Source organism: Meleagris gallopavo, chromosome 2, assembly GCF_000146605.3.
Source record: "Meleagris gallopavo isolate NT-WF06-2002-E0010 breed Aviagen turkey brand Nicholas breeding stock chromosome 2, Turkey_5.1, whole genome shotgun sequence".
Classification (NCBI taxonomy): domain Eukaryota; kingdom Metazoa; phylum Chordata; class Aves; order Galliformes; family Phasianidae; genus Meleagris; species Meleagris gallopavo.
The window spans coordinates 13806617-13822508 of NC_015012.2; positions in this window are offsets into that span (position 1 = coordinate 13806617).

The following is a 15892-nucleotide window of genomic DNA, read 5'->3' on the forward strand; positions in this document are numbered from 1 at the left end:
GAAAAAAAAAGAAATTTCCCATGAAGAGAAATACAAACAGCTGTAATGATAAACAAAAACAGCGTAACCCATCTGTAAAATAAAAAAAATGCAATGACCGTAGAGTAAAAGAAGAAGGTGCTCCTGAAGAGTATTCTCTGTTGGAATCTTAATATCTGTAGAATAGCACTGTTAAGAGGTGAGAGGAGACAGAAGTTTATGGACAGTCTGAAAAGCACTTTTTTTTTCTGGTAAAATGCCTAGAGGTTTGGCCATTAATGGTTAAAATTCTGATTTTCCTGAGCCTATTTCTTACTTATTAATGGGATGTTCCCAGAAGCACTCCCAAGAAGAGAGGAACCATAATTTCCACTTAAAAATATCACATTTTTTGACTTCTTAAAACAGGCAGTCTAGAAGAAGGGGCTGAATTTCAATCACTATGAGGAAAGGAAAATACTGCTTTCAAAATAACTAAATCATTTCTCAACTGACAGCAGAGCAAATAAGACAGTGAAGGTTCTGCAGTTGCTGGGTTAACCACACTCAGCAGCAGCCTCTTGGACTGGGAAGACACAAACAGGAACACAGCAACCTGAAGTTTCTTATTCGGAGCCAAAAGAAGTCTGATGGCTTCCTAATGTAACACAACCGGTGGGTTTACTTGAACTACTGAAGTCACTGGAAAGATTTCATTCTCTCACTGAGATATTTTGATGTAAATTCCAGCTCTATCCAAGAGTATTTCCCACTTCAGCTGACTGACCTGGCATCTGGCATGGTACCTGGACATAGTTTCAGAGTGCCTGTGCCTGGACACTACATTGCTACACTGAGCATCCTCCTGTCAGGGACACACAACTCAAATTTCTTAATACAGCTCATCTGGTTGTGAATGTATTGTCAGGAGACTTTCATGTCTATATTCTTAAACTACAATGGGCAGATTTCTTACTTATTATATTAGATTAACGATCATGATTTCATTTAGCACTAGCAAGGATGTCAGTTCTATTTCAGTGAAAGTCTCATTAATTCAGGGTAATTTATATAGGATTTTAAATGTGTTTAAGTAGCTTCCTGCAATGAAAGTGATTTCTAAGCTTCCTGGAGTGATTATATGTTCATTATCACTTTGTGCATGCTTCGACATGTTACAAAGACTCCACTGTTTCAGACAACTACATTTGGAGGTCTGAATTTAAAATGTGGGAATATTAAGTACTCGACACACATGGATCTGCAGAATCAAGACATCTAGTCTGAGCACTCTCAGACATAACTTAAAATATAAGAGAGCATACCAGAAAGCATACTGGCAGTAACAATTTCTCAGTAAAAGAACATACCTCTACACTTTCAAAAAGAAAATAAACACAAACAAATAACAATTTTGCCTGTCTTAAGCGAGCTATAAAAACATTAAATCAAAGGTACTAATTAAAGGAAAACTTCATTAACCATTATTTCTTTGCAAGATATAAGTGTAACAGGATAACAGTCAAGATAAATAAATACAGCACATACGTAAAATGCATATGTGTATATTTGAGATATAGTAGAATTGACTAAGCAGAAGTATCAACACAAAACGAATTTGCACAGTTACCTAAGAGCAGATAAAGCTCAAATCTGTATTTATTAGATCTAAAAATTATGAATTAAATTAAAACATAGTATCACAGAATTGCAGGGTTTAGAAGGGACCTCAAGAGATCGTCAAGTCCAATCCCCTGCTAAGTAGTTTCCTACAATAGTTCAAACAGATAGGGCTCCAGTTAGGTCTTGAATGCCTCCAAAGAAGGAGTCTCTACAGTCTTTTCTGGGCAGTCTGTTCCAGTGCTCTGTCACTCACAGGAAATAAGTTCTTCATGTTTGTATGGAACTTCCTGTGTTACAGTTTCTGCCCATTGCCCCTTTTCACATCACATACCACTGAAAAGATCCATCCACTTGACTCCCACCCACTGGATATTTAAAAACTCTTATGAGATCCCCTCTAAGTCTTCTCCAGACTGAAAAGCCCTGGGTCTCTCGCCTTTCCTCGAACAGAAGATGCTCCAGGCCCCTAACCATCTTTGTGGCCCTCCATTGGACTCTCTTCAGGAGATCCCCGTCCTTTTTGAACTGAGGAGCCCAGAGCTGGATATAGTACTCCAGATGTGGCCTCCCCAGGGCAGAGTAGAGAGGGGGGAATCACCTTCTTCAACATTCTGGCCACGTTATTTTTGGTTTCCCCAGGATACCATTGGCCCTCTTGGCCACAAGGGCACACTGCTGACTCATGGCCTACGTGCTGTCCACATGGGTAAACAAAAGCAACATTAGTATCTGATCTATTTACTTTTGCATAAGAAGGAGCAAAACGCCTAGTGCTACCTTGAAGACTTAGAAATATTTAAAGCTGCAAAGTTTCTTCTTTGTGGTATTCCACCCAGACAAGGCTGAGTCTGGTGTCTATCCTCTTAGAGTTCAGAAGAAGGTTGAGAAAGATTGCCACACAACCCATATAAAAAAATCCTGAGGCCATTTGAAAACTATATCAGTCAAGACTTCTGCATTTTCCACTGGCTTTTGGGCATCCAGAGAAGTACAAAACAAACTGTGCTTACAAAGAACATCCTGTAAATGTTGTAAGCAAATCTGGCTCATTGTAGGAGTGATTTTTCTTCTAGATTTGTCCTACCTTTCAGCCTTTAAAATCTGATAACCTCTAGAAAAGAGCTACCACACTACCACAGCATCTCACTGATTGCAGAAGTTCTGTCTCTAGTCCTTGAGAAAAACACTTTTTTATTCATGTTTATCCTAATCCACATTTAAGGAGATGTTACTGCATAGATAATTCTTTGCTACGGTTAAACAGACCAGAGCTCCTTTTCTTTGCAGTCTCCATTTCAGTCTGTATTGTGAGTTTCCATGGAGATTTGCAAAGGGAGAGATCTCTGCTATGTCAAATCTGGAGAGCACATTTTCTTTCCAATATTTAAGCAAACAAATCTAGAAAGAACATCTTGCCCTTAAGCTCCTTCCCTTGATTCACAGCTTCAGCCTCCTGCCTGATCTTAGAAAAAGTTAAAATCTCTGAACTTCACTTTCCTATAAATATAACTATTCTTCTTTTCTGCCACATTGTGCCATTCTTGTGTACTTCAAAGAATGATCTTTAGGGCATGGAGTCTCTTACTAAAATTTTGCATATCACTTAAAGGAAAAAGGAAAAGAAAAAGCAAACATTATTAGTTTGAGAATTCATAAAAGAAGTATTCACTCTTGTTCACACCAATTAATGCCAAAGAAGTAATTTTCTATAAGCTTGGTAACCTCCCGAGCTTCTGTAGGATATTTTTCCATTTCTCTCAACAGGTGCAACTAGTGCTTTCAACCACCAGTGATTAGACCTTGTCATCTGAGCATATATATGTAAAGTTCAGAGCAGAACTAGCTTAATTATGGTGATAGGTATAATCAGATACTGCTAAATAAACAATTAAAACAATTAACTGAATTTATAAGACACTGAATACACACACAGGAACACTATATGCTTTCAAACATTGCAGATGATTTGGTTTCTTATTATAATACTTAGGGGAAAGCCATTTGCACTGACAATAAACTAATCTAAGAATTTTGTCTACACAGTTTCTTGAAAACTGTAAACAGCTAGCACTGAGGAAAAGGAAAGGGAAACATCTAAAGAGAAGTTGTGTAGCAAACATACTATTTTCCAAAGGATTTTAACTCCTTTTTCTGTCTTATATTCTTTCTTGATTTTTGTCAGTGTCTTACACAAATGCTTTCTCTGAGCAGTTTTTCTATAAGGTTGAATATTAGCACATTTTTATCAGTTGATTTTTTTAAGTAACTTCATCAAAGTAGGATTCAGTAAATTGAGCCTAGAGAGCAGTCCAAGATTAAATGCTATGGAAAAGCTTCAACTCAGCATTCTGTCTTTCCCCTAACGTTGTAGTATATACATTAAAGAATAATCAGAAAGAAAAAATCACTTTATTTCTCATGCTGAAGCTGGTTCCCAGGTCTAAATTTTATGGGTAATATTCCTGATCAAGCTTTAAAGATAAAGTAATAGATACTAGAGGTGAAAGATCAGTTAAATAGTAGGTTCCATAGTTTTGTAAAAATAAAATCTGATTTAATTTACTGTATGGGAACTGCTGAATCATGGCCTGAACGTCCGATTGATCACCTGAGGTGAGCAATGAGTCAACCATGGGAACACGGGTGAAGGCAATTCACCTGTGCTGCCGGAAGGCGTGGAGCCTGGCTGCACCTCTCCTACACCCATTTAAGAGCTGACTACCAGTAGGGAAGGATCTCTTTCTGGAGATCCCTCCTTTTGGAGATTACCAGTGAGCCTAAGACAAGGATAAGCCCTCTATTTATTCTTTTTTGGTGTGATAATCTGCTTAGCCAAACTCTCTTGTGTATTTCTTAATTATAACATCTGTATATTCATTTATTATACATTTACCAAGTTTTTGCAACATGTATGAAATTTACCAGTCAAAAATTATGAAATCATCTATTCCCCTTTTCTCATTTAAAAATAAGGATCCTTTCTCTTCTTTCCTGCTGTCTTCTCACCTATATCTTTTTTCCCTTTCAACTCCATTAGCATAATTTCTTACTGTTACATTCTCAAGTACATCGAGCTGAGAACAAAAATCTTGCAAGGGAAACATCTGCGCAGTTTTGAGAGAATGAAGACTCACAGCAATAGGAATCTTTTGAGCACTATTTTTCACAAAGGTTCACCAATAAAATGATCATCGCAGGGCTCTGCAGTTTCCAAAAAAAAAAATAGAATGTTAAAACAATTCAGTGTATACTTTAAACTGTAGCACAGTACATTTATTTTGGCATTTAAATTCCTCATTTCCCCAAGGACGAACTGCGTACGTCTCTAGTAATGATGCCCAGATGGCTCTATGGATACGGCTTAGCAGTCAAGTTTCTGCTGGTGCAAACTGGCAAATTCACTGATATTTCACGCTCTCTTGAAAACTCACAAGCTATTTAATCTTCAGGATAGCAAAGTATTGTTAGTAGGTCCAACAGCCTGCTTAAGAAACGATTTTTCAGTAGTAACATTTGTCATTACGATTTTGAAATGTACTTTCCAGAAATACACAGTATTTATTCAAAATACATTGCTTTGCAACCATTCATGCCACTAAGCTTGCAAGTGAAAGGAAATCTCCAAGGGTGTGAACAGTGCCAAAACAAATGCACGTATTAAGTCAAATAAATATTTGCAGATTTCATTTCAGCATTCACCAAGCTTTAGTGTCAACACATTTGCAATCACTGCAATTAGCAGTGAGACTTCAAGACTGTGATGTAGGGAAATATTCTTAAAGAAGGAAGAGACCTCACTTGACTTACTAGAATGAAGGGGAGATAAACTGGAACTGAACAAGCAGCACATGGTGTTTCTAAGGAGTTATACAAGTTTAGCAGAAAGAGCTGCACCATTAGTTCAGTTAATAGAACATTCTGTTATTGTTAATTTGCTCTGTTGCTGTGCAGAACAAAAGAGGAATATATAACTTTATTTTAAACAGAATTAGAGCCTAGTGAAATAAGACCATAAAAAATAATTACACTATTATGAGACTAGATTTACTGCCAGAATTCCTAGGACTCTCTCTTCATTGTCTTTTTAATCGGTATGTATATTCAAACATAAATCACCATATATGGAAAACTGACACTCTGACTTCAAGAGTAAGGAAAGGGATTTATTTATGTATTTATTTTTCCATAAGCGTCATTAATAGGCTACAGGCAGAATAAATTCATGTGTTTATTTTGATCATTACAGAATTCAAAGATGAAGGCATCTCCTTCATTTCATCACATCACCTTATGGCTGACTTCATAGAGCTAAAATATATCTAGTTTGCTTAATGACATAATAAAAGCAAGAGAAAGGTGGAAAGAGTGGAAAATTAAAAGGAAATGAATATTTTGGTCTTTGCAATACAACTTAAAAAGGCAATGCTCTTCTGGAATTAAAAAGCACCATATTAAACCACATAATAACTTCATTTTCTCCCCCCAAAAAATGTAATTATTCACAGAATGCAAACTAGAGGAATCTGCTGTGATTTATAGCTAAATATCTCACGAATTTTTGAATAAAAGAAGGGCTTTCTTTTTTCTTTTGAAAACAGAATCTTGAGCATCTGGGCAAGATAGTGAATGGGCAGAACAAACTTTCCCTCTTATTTTCCTACTATCAATTTACTCAAAAGAAAATTACAACAGAAAGGACATCACACTGAGGAAAGTCCCTCAGGTTTTTCATCCTCAACGAAACACACAACTTTGTCATCTACTGTTAAAATCTAGCAGACTTTAACAATAAACCTTCCGAAAGAGGTAATTTTTATCTTACAGTCATTATAGTTGTGGTTTTCCTCCCTTCTTATTATTCTTCAATTTCCATTTTGATTGTTTAATGAAAGGATGATAAACTCTTGACCTTTAAATCACAGGCTGTCAGGTGTGGCATTTGGTAAAACACATTTGATAGGTGTTCTCTGTGATAGAACACCTTGCTGTGGGGTCTCCATATATTGTATGCTATACAGTTTCTGGGGACCAGTAAAGTGTCAGTGTTTTGTTGGGTTTTTTTTTCCCACGTTTGGAACATTTTCAATATTTTTTTGTTACAGCAATTCTGAATGCATGTATGAATGCAAGTTTGGGCTTTTTTGTTTGTTCATCTTTATTTTTAAGGTTGCTAATTCAGATCAGTTAGGTCAATATTCACTTACAGTTGCAGACTCCAGACCATTTGTGACCACAAACACCAACGGTGTTTATATACCATCTGTACCCCAAATATTTGATAGTTATCCATGTACATATTTATGATTACATAAATATATTCAGTCAGATCATTCCACTGATTTCATGTGCAGATCAAAATATACCAAGACTTTTCCATCATCGCTTCTCTCTACCTTTACCATTATTATTACTAGAGGAAACAATTCACAATAAAACACAGATTTCCTTGTTCTTTTCAGCTTAACAACCAGTTTAGATCATTTCGCATAACTAATCTTTTCTTTTCCAGCAACAATTATACTTCCAAAACTTGTGTCACTTTTGAACTTCACTAGTGGTACACATATTATTAAGCCAATACTAGAAAGACACAAAAGGAAGCATTTCAGACAGGAATTGTTTCTCAGTGACTTCTTGTTTACAGTTCAATTTGAGACAAAACTTTTAGATATTCTTCATCCACACATTTTATAGCAATTTGATTTTGAGTCATTTTAGTTGCTAATGAGAAAGCTGGGTAGTATCAATATGATATCTCATCAAATTATCAATGTTTCCCATTCATTAGGAACAACAGTAACAGATATTTCTAAAACAGAATCACAGAATGGCCCAGGTTGGAAGGGACCTCAAGGATCATGAATCTCCAACCCCCCTGCTTCAGGCAGGTCCATCAACCTCCCCATTTAATACTAAACCAGGCTGCTCAGGGCCCCATCCAATCTGGCCTTGAACACCTCCAGGGACAGGAAGGTTTCTGTTTAAGAAACTGCTGAGTTGCAACTCTCTTTCCTTTTTCATAAAAGATGAGACTTCAGTATCCATTTGAAAGCAGACCCAGTAAAGCACAGAGGTCCATACACATCCTTGCTATGTAAACCAATGAAAAACTGGACTTGTGAGGAAGCGTCTCAAGATTTTTATTTATATATTTATATATTTATATATAATATATAAATATAAAAATAATATATAAATATATTTATATATTTTTAGGCTAATATATTAGTGATGTGTTCACAAAGTTATTTAACCCATTCAGGCTTCTGTTTTTCTTTGTTAGCAAAGGTTTTGATGTGTTTAACATGGCTAATATCTGTCCATTGGTGAGAGAAATAAGATATTAACCTTGCTTTCATATCCTCTCTCATCAGAGTATTTTTCTCTAATGCACACACTTTTCACGTTGAGTATCTACACTGTTGGTTCGATTATCAATTTGCAAACATTTACTGACATGTTCCTAACTAATTCTAGTTATCATTCCTATCTTTTTCTGCCCAAATTCATGGCTAATGAATTTAGCTATGACTAATAGCAGTTTCAGCATTTGGAAACTGCCAAAAGTGAATACAATTTATCTATAAGGTATCAGTTATTTAGCAACAAGATATGCACGGTTTGCCACTTCCTCTTCCATTTTTTTAACTTGGCATACCATGATCACTATTTCTACTCCCATAATAAAAACCTCCTCCTCAGGATTCTTTAGTACTAATACTGGTAATATCAACAAAATTACTGTCTATAAATAAGTAATATTTCTCTACTTTGTTACCAGTGAAACTGGTGCTAAAGTAAGCATGTGAAACAATTTTGTTCAACTTCTTTCTTTAGTTTTATAAATTCACAGGTCTGATTTGGATTTGTACTCAGTTGGCTCTAGCATCCACTTTCCACTTTCTTTTGTTCTTTAATACTCTCCTAATGTCTTTTTGTTTTTGTTTTCAGAATAATTCCAGCAAAAAACAGGCTTCCTTCTCACAGTTTCCCCAGCTATCCATCACCCATGTTTTGAAGGGAGTTAGCACACAAAGACTAATCATCATTCTCTGAGGGCTTAGCTACTAATAAAATCCTTCTTACTCAGTGGGGAAACTGAAGGCTGATAGAATATGATTTTTAGAATGAAATGAAATAAATTTTATTCAGCAAATTCTATTAGGTAACTCAGTTTCAGAATAGCCATTGGAACCATAGGGATTCAACAAATATTGATTATTCTTTCACTGATACTAGCCATGCAGCTAGTCATATGATTAATACCAGCATAGGTAAATATTTCTACAACCAAAAAGCTTTCAGTATCTTAACACCAAAAAACCCTCACATCATTGTGATGTATTTTAATACCATTCCTATCAGTAATGTCACATATATGAACACAAAGTTTTATCTTTTTTTTTCTTTTTTTTAAGTCAAACTAAATAGGCCTACATTATGTCAGTAGAGGGGCAGTCTGACAAAATGGTGTCTGACATGGAAGTGCATATGAAGCAAAACCATAACTGAATTCCTCCATGCATACAAAATGGCACCCACTGACATTCATCAATGCTTGCTGAATATTTATGGAGACCAAACAGTGGATGTGAGCACAGCAAGATGGTGGGTGGTACATTTCAGCAGTGACAACAGTGGGTCACCTCTACTGGTGCAGATTTTTACGAGTGCAACATGCAAGCTTTTGTTCATCACTAGCAAAAAATGCATAGCTAATGGAGGAGTATCATATGCAAACTCTTCTGAAAGCCTCTCCGGAAGTCTTTGTGCATTTTAAGGTAGACAGAAGATAAAGACCACTGGCTGATATTTTCCCTAGCTCCAAGCAGGAATATCATTCCTGTTTCTCAGCAGTCTGCAAGACAACTTACAGCTGATCAGAGGTGTTTTAGAATCAAAAACTGTAATGGCTATAAGGATCTCTGAGGCAATATCCTAAGCAGCTCAAAATGTACTAGGATCAATTATATAGAGAGGAAAAAGTATAAAGCAACTTTTAAAGAAAACACACTTTAAGAATATTTTACTCATTACAGCAATTTACAAGAAGCATTTTGTTCACTCTACTTTCCACATATATCTATCAGTATATACGGTTACGGTTGCATACAGATCTAGCAATTTAAAGAAAAGTCATATATGATTCAATGTGAAATCCAGGGCTACCAAACATGCTTCAGTCAATGTTGCCCTAGTGCACTACAGATGCAGTAAAGCATAGAAATACACAAGAGAGCTGAAGAATGGAAGCAGGCTGAGTCAGCACTTAATGCAAGTTGACTTTTCCTTAGGCTCCCTCTCAACACAACAAAAGAATCATAAAAATGTCCATCATTTAAACATTTTCTAAGTAATTCTAGGATACTTCAATTAAATTGCATTACATTTACAGAAAAAAGTTCTCTTCCGTTTGCTTACTTGACTGATTATTCGTAACGATGTAGTTTGAAGGCTGCTCCTAAGAAGAATTTCAAAAATTGTAAGTGCTGTGGTTTTGCTTTGAAGTAAAATTAAGCTGCTTTGAATGTTTCGGCCAGTTCAGTACACACCACCCCTCTTTTGAGAGGACTCAACTGCAGGCACACAAAGCAATTGTCAACATTAAAAATAAAAGAAAGTAGTAAAAATCATACAAAATATCTTAACATCATAGTTAGCCTCAGCTTTTCATCTAGCTTTTGGTGTTTTGTATGCAGAGAGGAAACCATAACTGTATCTTAAATGACGACTGAAAATCACTTTGTTCAGCAAGAAATTTTAGGGAAGTCTATAGGGAAATGCTTCACAAACACTGTGAAGCCTGAGCAACTAAGGGGTGATAATTAGGAATCTTCTCTAGAGAGAACATACTTAGAAGCACTCTCAAATTTTAGAGCACTTTACTTGGAGACAAAAATGCCAGTTGCCTGCCTTTTCTTTAGATTATGCGTGGTAAATCCAGGTTATGCTTAAATCCATTGCCCATTTTCTCATGTGTCTTAATTAGTCCTTCCTTCAAGCTTTGTTTTAAGCCATGCATGCAACTGAGGGGAGATTAATGGCCTGTCCTTTTCCTCATCACTTTTTCTCTCTATTCTTAAATAAAGGTAGTACATTTGCTATTCGGTATTCATATCCACTCTCCCCTGAGGTTTATTAAAAATATTCACCAGCAGTCTTGCAGTTTCATGTGCCAGCCCTTTCAGCAATGTGGGATGGAAATTAGTTGGTCTCCAGGCTTGAAAAGATTATATTCTTTGGGTTCCCATTTAAGAAGTGGTAATTTCTACCTATATAACTTCACTCCTCTTAGCCATCTTGCCCTTGCTGTAATGGTCAACACCACAGGCCTGCAAAATTTCAACACAAACCAACAGAAATTTTGATTCCTAGCTATGCTTGGATTATGCTTTCTCTCTCTCTCACTGTGTACCAAACCATTCTTCACTCATTGCTCGTTATGTTGGGTTTTTTTCTGTGTGTCTGTGGTTTTTGTTTGCTTTCAAGGCTGAAGAATCTTTTGCTTTTTGCTATCAATATTTCTTCCAAAGTCCCTCTCAACCTCGCTTGTGGCAGTTCCATTTTTATTCCTATTTCTCTTGACTTCTTATCTAATATGGTCATTTTGAAGAATTTTCTCCTTTTCTCTGTTTAGGATCTGTACTTTCAATCATTGGAGCATAAGTCCTAACTTGCATTCTCAGGCATTTTAATAATATACAAATCCACACATTTGTGACACGACAGCACAAGACACAAATAGTTGAGAGTGAATGACTTTTGCAAACTGAAAAGAAAAAACTGCAAAGACCTACAGGTGTAACAAAGCAAAAGAAATACCAGTGATGTCAAGTATATAATGAGGTCTTTGTATGTGAGACAACTCTCCTTCAGATACTCAGATTAGGAAAATTTCCACTGAAGTCAGAGGAATTACTCTTCATTAACTACGAAGTAATACAGATAGGACTTAGGACTGCAGAAAGTAAATACTTGTAAGATTTCCTCCTCCATTTGGTTTTAAGTTCTCACTCTCATACACTAAGATCTTCTTCAGAGAAACATAAACCAAATCCTGAAGCCTGCATACAGTCAAACCCTGTATCAACACTCAGAATTTGCCAGCATTAGGATCCAGACTTCCTCTAATATTCACTTTTTGCATGGCCCAGGTGTGTTCTTCTCATAAGGCAGTGTAAAGTGTTTGAACATTCAGGACTGTCTGTACAAAATGGAGGAGAACTGATGTTTCCCACAGACTATATGCAAGCCACTAGAAAGAAGGCCACATTCCAGTGACATCTCTCAATATCAATTATATCAACTGCTGCTGCCACCTAATACAGAGTAGAAAATCAGGAACTGACAGCACTGTTGCTGTTACTGTCAAGGATGGAATGTTATCTTAAACCTTGCAGGTGCTCTTGTACTTTATGGTACATCCTCTGGGCAGTTGGGTGGTAAGAAAGATCACAAGTATAAGAAAGTGATCCCTTGGGATTTTAGGAAGTGGCTAAATGCATGAGTCCTTCTGTACTTGTGCTCCTCTGCCTGTGAGCAAATTAAGGTTAAGAATTCATGTATTAAGTAAATTCATGTTTAAATGACTTCTCCATGTTTCTGACAAGACCGGAAAAAAAAAAAGAAAAAAAAGAAAAAAAATCCAGCCACACCTGCAATGGATTACTTAAAAAAAAAAACAAAAAAACAGGGTTTATTGAACAATTAACATGGTTAATGTTTCTACTTGAATATTTTTCACACTTGCTCACTCCTCACCGTAGCCTTATGTTTATTAGATCTTAAAATAAGCCCACAGTGGTTGCAGTGAGCAAATACTAAGCTTCTCCTTGGAAGTTCACAAGCTCAATTTTTAACATTCACTGCAACTCATTCATATGCAATTGACTTTATTTTGCCTATGACACTCCCCAGTCAAAGAAAGTTTCTATCACTTTCTTCCATATTAGAAACTAGGAAATCTTCCTAGTCTCAATACTATTACTACAAATACCGAGAAGTCAGTAAGAGAAACATAAACAAGAGATGTAATGTACCAAAGTGAAACTTAACCTTCTACTCTAATGTCTTTCAAATTGTTAAATTTGAAGTCTTAAGACAGCATCTTGATATAATAGATCAATCAACACTTTGGTTTGTACTGCACTCCAGTATATTTATAAACTTTTTTTTAAATGCCAACTATTTCTATTTTGTTGTACGTAGCTCTGAGGTATTTTAACATTTGTTTTGCAGTCCACGAAGGAATAGTCATGCTGTTATGATGGTTGTTTCTGAATCAAGGCTATCAGTTCTATATAAATTGCACACAAAACCAGTTTCACCAGCCACATCATGAATTCCATTAATTGGCAGTCTCCTGGAAGCTTTAAATGGACCATCTGCATGTAAAGATAAGAATTGTAGATGATCAACCTCTATCAAGCTTTAGTAGCCCAATATATCTAACACAACTCAAGGAACATTTACAGATGTTCATTTTATCACTCTATAATGTAATGCACCACAAACTGGGAAAATATCACTGAGTAAATCTCAAGAGTGTATTTGATAATCCATCATTATTCAAATTCACGTATGCACTTCCCATAGATTCTTGGACCCCAAAGCACTTCTCAGTCCTCTTGTTAATTCTACTCACTACTCAGAGTAAATCCATTGTAAATAATGGAGCAGATTACATTTAACAGTCAGATACACAAAAAACAAAGCTAACCACCTGAATTCAATGAGAGGCTGAGCAACAGGTATGATTGACTAAAGAGATGCTAGTATCTATAGACTGTAATGGCCCAAGATTTAAAAGAAAACCTGAGCGTAAGAGCAGAGAGAGGGTATTTCCTTGTGTGTGCTGTTCTGATCTCTAAAGTGTCACTAACTGCCAAAATCAACACAAGAGTAGTCATCCTCACTAAGACTAATAGCAAAAAAGATGTGCACAATTGACCTAGGCATTAAAAAAGACAAAAAAAATCCTCAGTCTCTAAGTGTTCATTTCACTCTCAGTGAGCAATAACTCCAACTAATCTCATATCATGGAGGTGGGTATAACTGTAGCAGAAGGAAGCTACAAAGGAGTATTAAAATATAGTGCTCTGACTGTGTGCTGGGCTGTATGGAGGTGAATCAATCAGGTTTTTCGAACCTGCTATGGAAACCAGACTGCTACAACTTACATCTAACATGCTGTTTCCTGCCAAACCATCTCTCCTCTCCAGATGCATGCATGTAACAGTTTTTCAAGGGGTTTTTCCTAGGGTCTTCCTCACCTCCCAGTCTCTGTGGGACTCCAACACCGGATGGAGTTTTACATGCAAGTTGAACACAGCCATATCATCCACCTTGATTTTGTTTTGTTTCTGAAATAGATTTCATTATTGCTGAAATGCATGTCATTATCTACTTGCCCTGACTGATGACAAACAAAAGAAAATAAGGTGAATACAGAGAAAGGTAATAAAGTATGGCTGTAGGCTTATGAGATCTGTAGTACAGGTGTTCAGTATCAGACAGCTAACAATAACAGACATTTCAGCTTCATCTAACATTACTCTTCTTACTCAAATATGCAGTATCTCTCCCTTTTAGATCTTTCTGCCCTTCCCTTGGATCCTATATACATACCGTAACATGTCTGTTCAAATTCTCTTTCACTGCTTGCTGCTTGAACGCCTTGCTCTCCATTGCTGACTTTGCATGCATCCTCATCCTGAATTCTTAACATTTCTTACTGAAGAAAACCAGACCAGATATCTACTATAGATTTGTCTCAACAGCATTTAGCTCATTAAGCAAATCTCTTTCACTTGAATTAAATTCTATGTCATCATGCAATTGCTTTGCTACTGTTGCACGTATTTATCTTCAATCAGTGTACAGTTGGGTCAGGTGGACCCTCTGGTAGGAAGTGTAGAGGTAAGGGAAATCAAATATCCAGCCTGCTTAAGTGTAGTCCAAGACGTGAATAAAGGGAGGACAAGAGGTCAGCACAGAGATCCTAGCAGCCCAGGATAACCAGTTCCTCAGGAGCCAGCAAATACTAATGTTACCTGTAACAGCCTCACAACTGTGGCTCAGATGTAAAGGGAAGAAAGAGACACTGACAAACCTGCGTAGAGCTCTCTGAGGAAGAAATCCAAGTTGATAAGAAGCAAGAATGAAAGACTATCACCTTGCATGAGCAGAGCAGAGAGGGGCAGTTTTGTTTACAACTTCTTTTTATCTGTCTCACCTCAAGTTTTCTCTGTTTTCAAAGATTTCCTTCTAGTTTATGTTCTAATAGACTTGGCTATTGAATTTACAGTCCTTTTAGACTGTTCCAGTGTGCTCACTGTAAGAAGCAGGTCATCTGGGGATCCTGTTGTTCATTTCTAGAATCACTGCAAACTTTTCAACATCTTTGGCTCCTCAAATAGACATTCTCACTTTGACTTCTGTTTCTGCACAGAAGCTGAGTGTCTTACTTCTAGGGAGCACTGACACAATATATTCTGTTTTTCTTCACTTGCTTCCTTTCCTCTTTTATTCTCCCTCCAACAGATGAAGAATTAATCATTTCCTTTCCTTCTCTAATCCTTCATATGTCTCAGTCTTGTTGCTCTTCTTCTCTCTCCCCTGTTGCTTTTTCCCCTCAAATTGCAGCGTATTTTTGCATACCCATGACTTCATGTCTCTTTCCTTTTGTCACCTTCTATCACCTTTCACTTCTGAGATCTTAAACTGCTGCTACTGGCTATCAGGTATCTCCTTTTCTATAGTTCAGTCTCAATCACTTCCTACCTAGCTTCAGCTTTTCTGGTCCATACACTCTACTGAGAGCCAACCAGTCCCTAATGGCTGTTTCATAGTTTTGATTTTAGAATAGGAACTCCATTTTCATGTGCTTTGATATACATTCTTCTTGGTATTACTGTTTTCTATTATTTTATTCTTCTTTCTCCTTACTCTCATGTTGTACCTACATGAATCTAACATCCCTCATTTCTGAAAGGACCCAGTTCTTCTACAGCATATCCCATTTAACATGAGATCAGAAATGCAGATATCTTCACCTTGCCATCACCTCAAATATCTACGTATGTTTTATATTTGACTCCTATGCAAACGCTATCTTGGCCCACTTCCCAGTGACTGTTTGCCATGAAGAGCAACAAAACCTAAAAAGGAGTTACTGATCCATCCATTCCACAGACCCTCCCTCTTTTCTTCAATCAATATAACTTGCTATTTCACCTGTTACTCAGGTTGATAAAGCCCAACCTTACCTGAGCACTTGTCTAAACTCAGTAGGGTATCTTGCATAGAATTT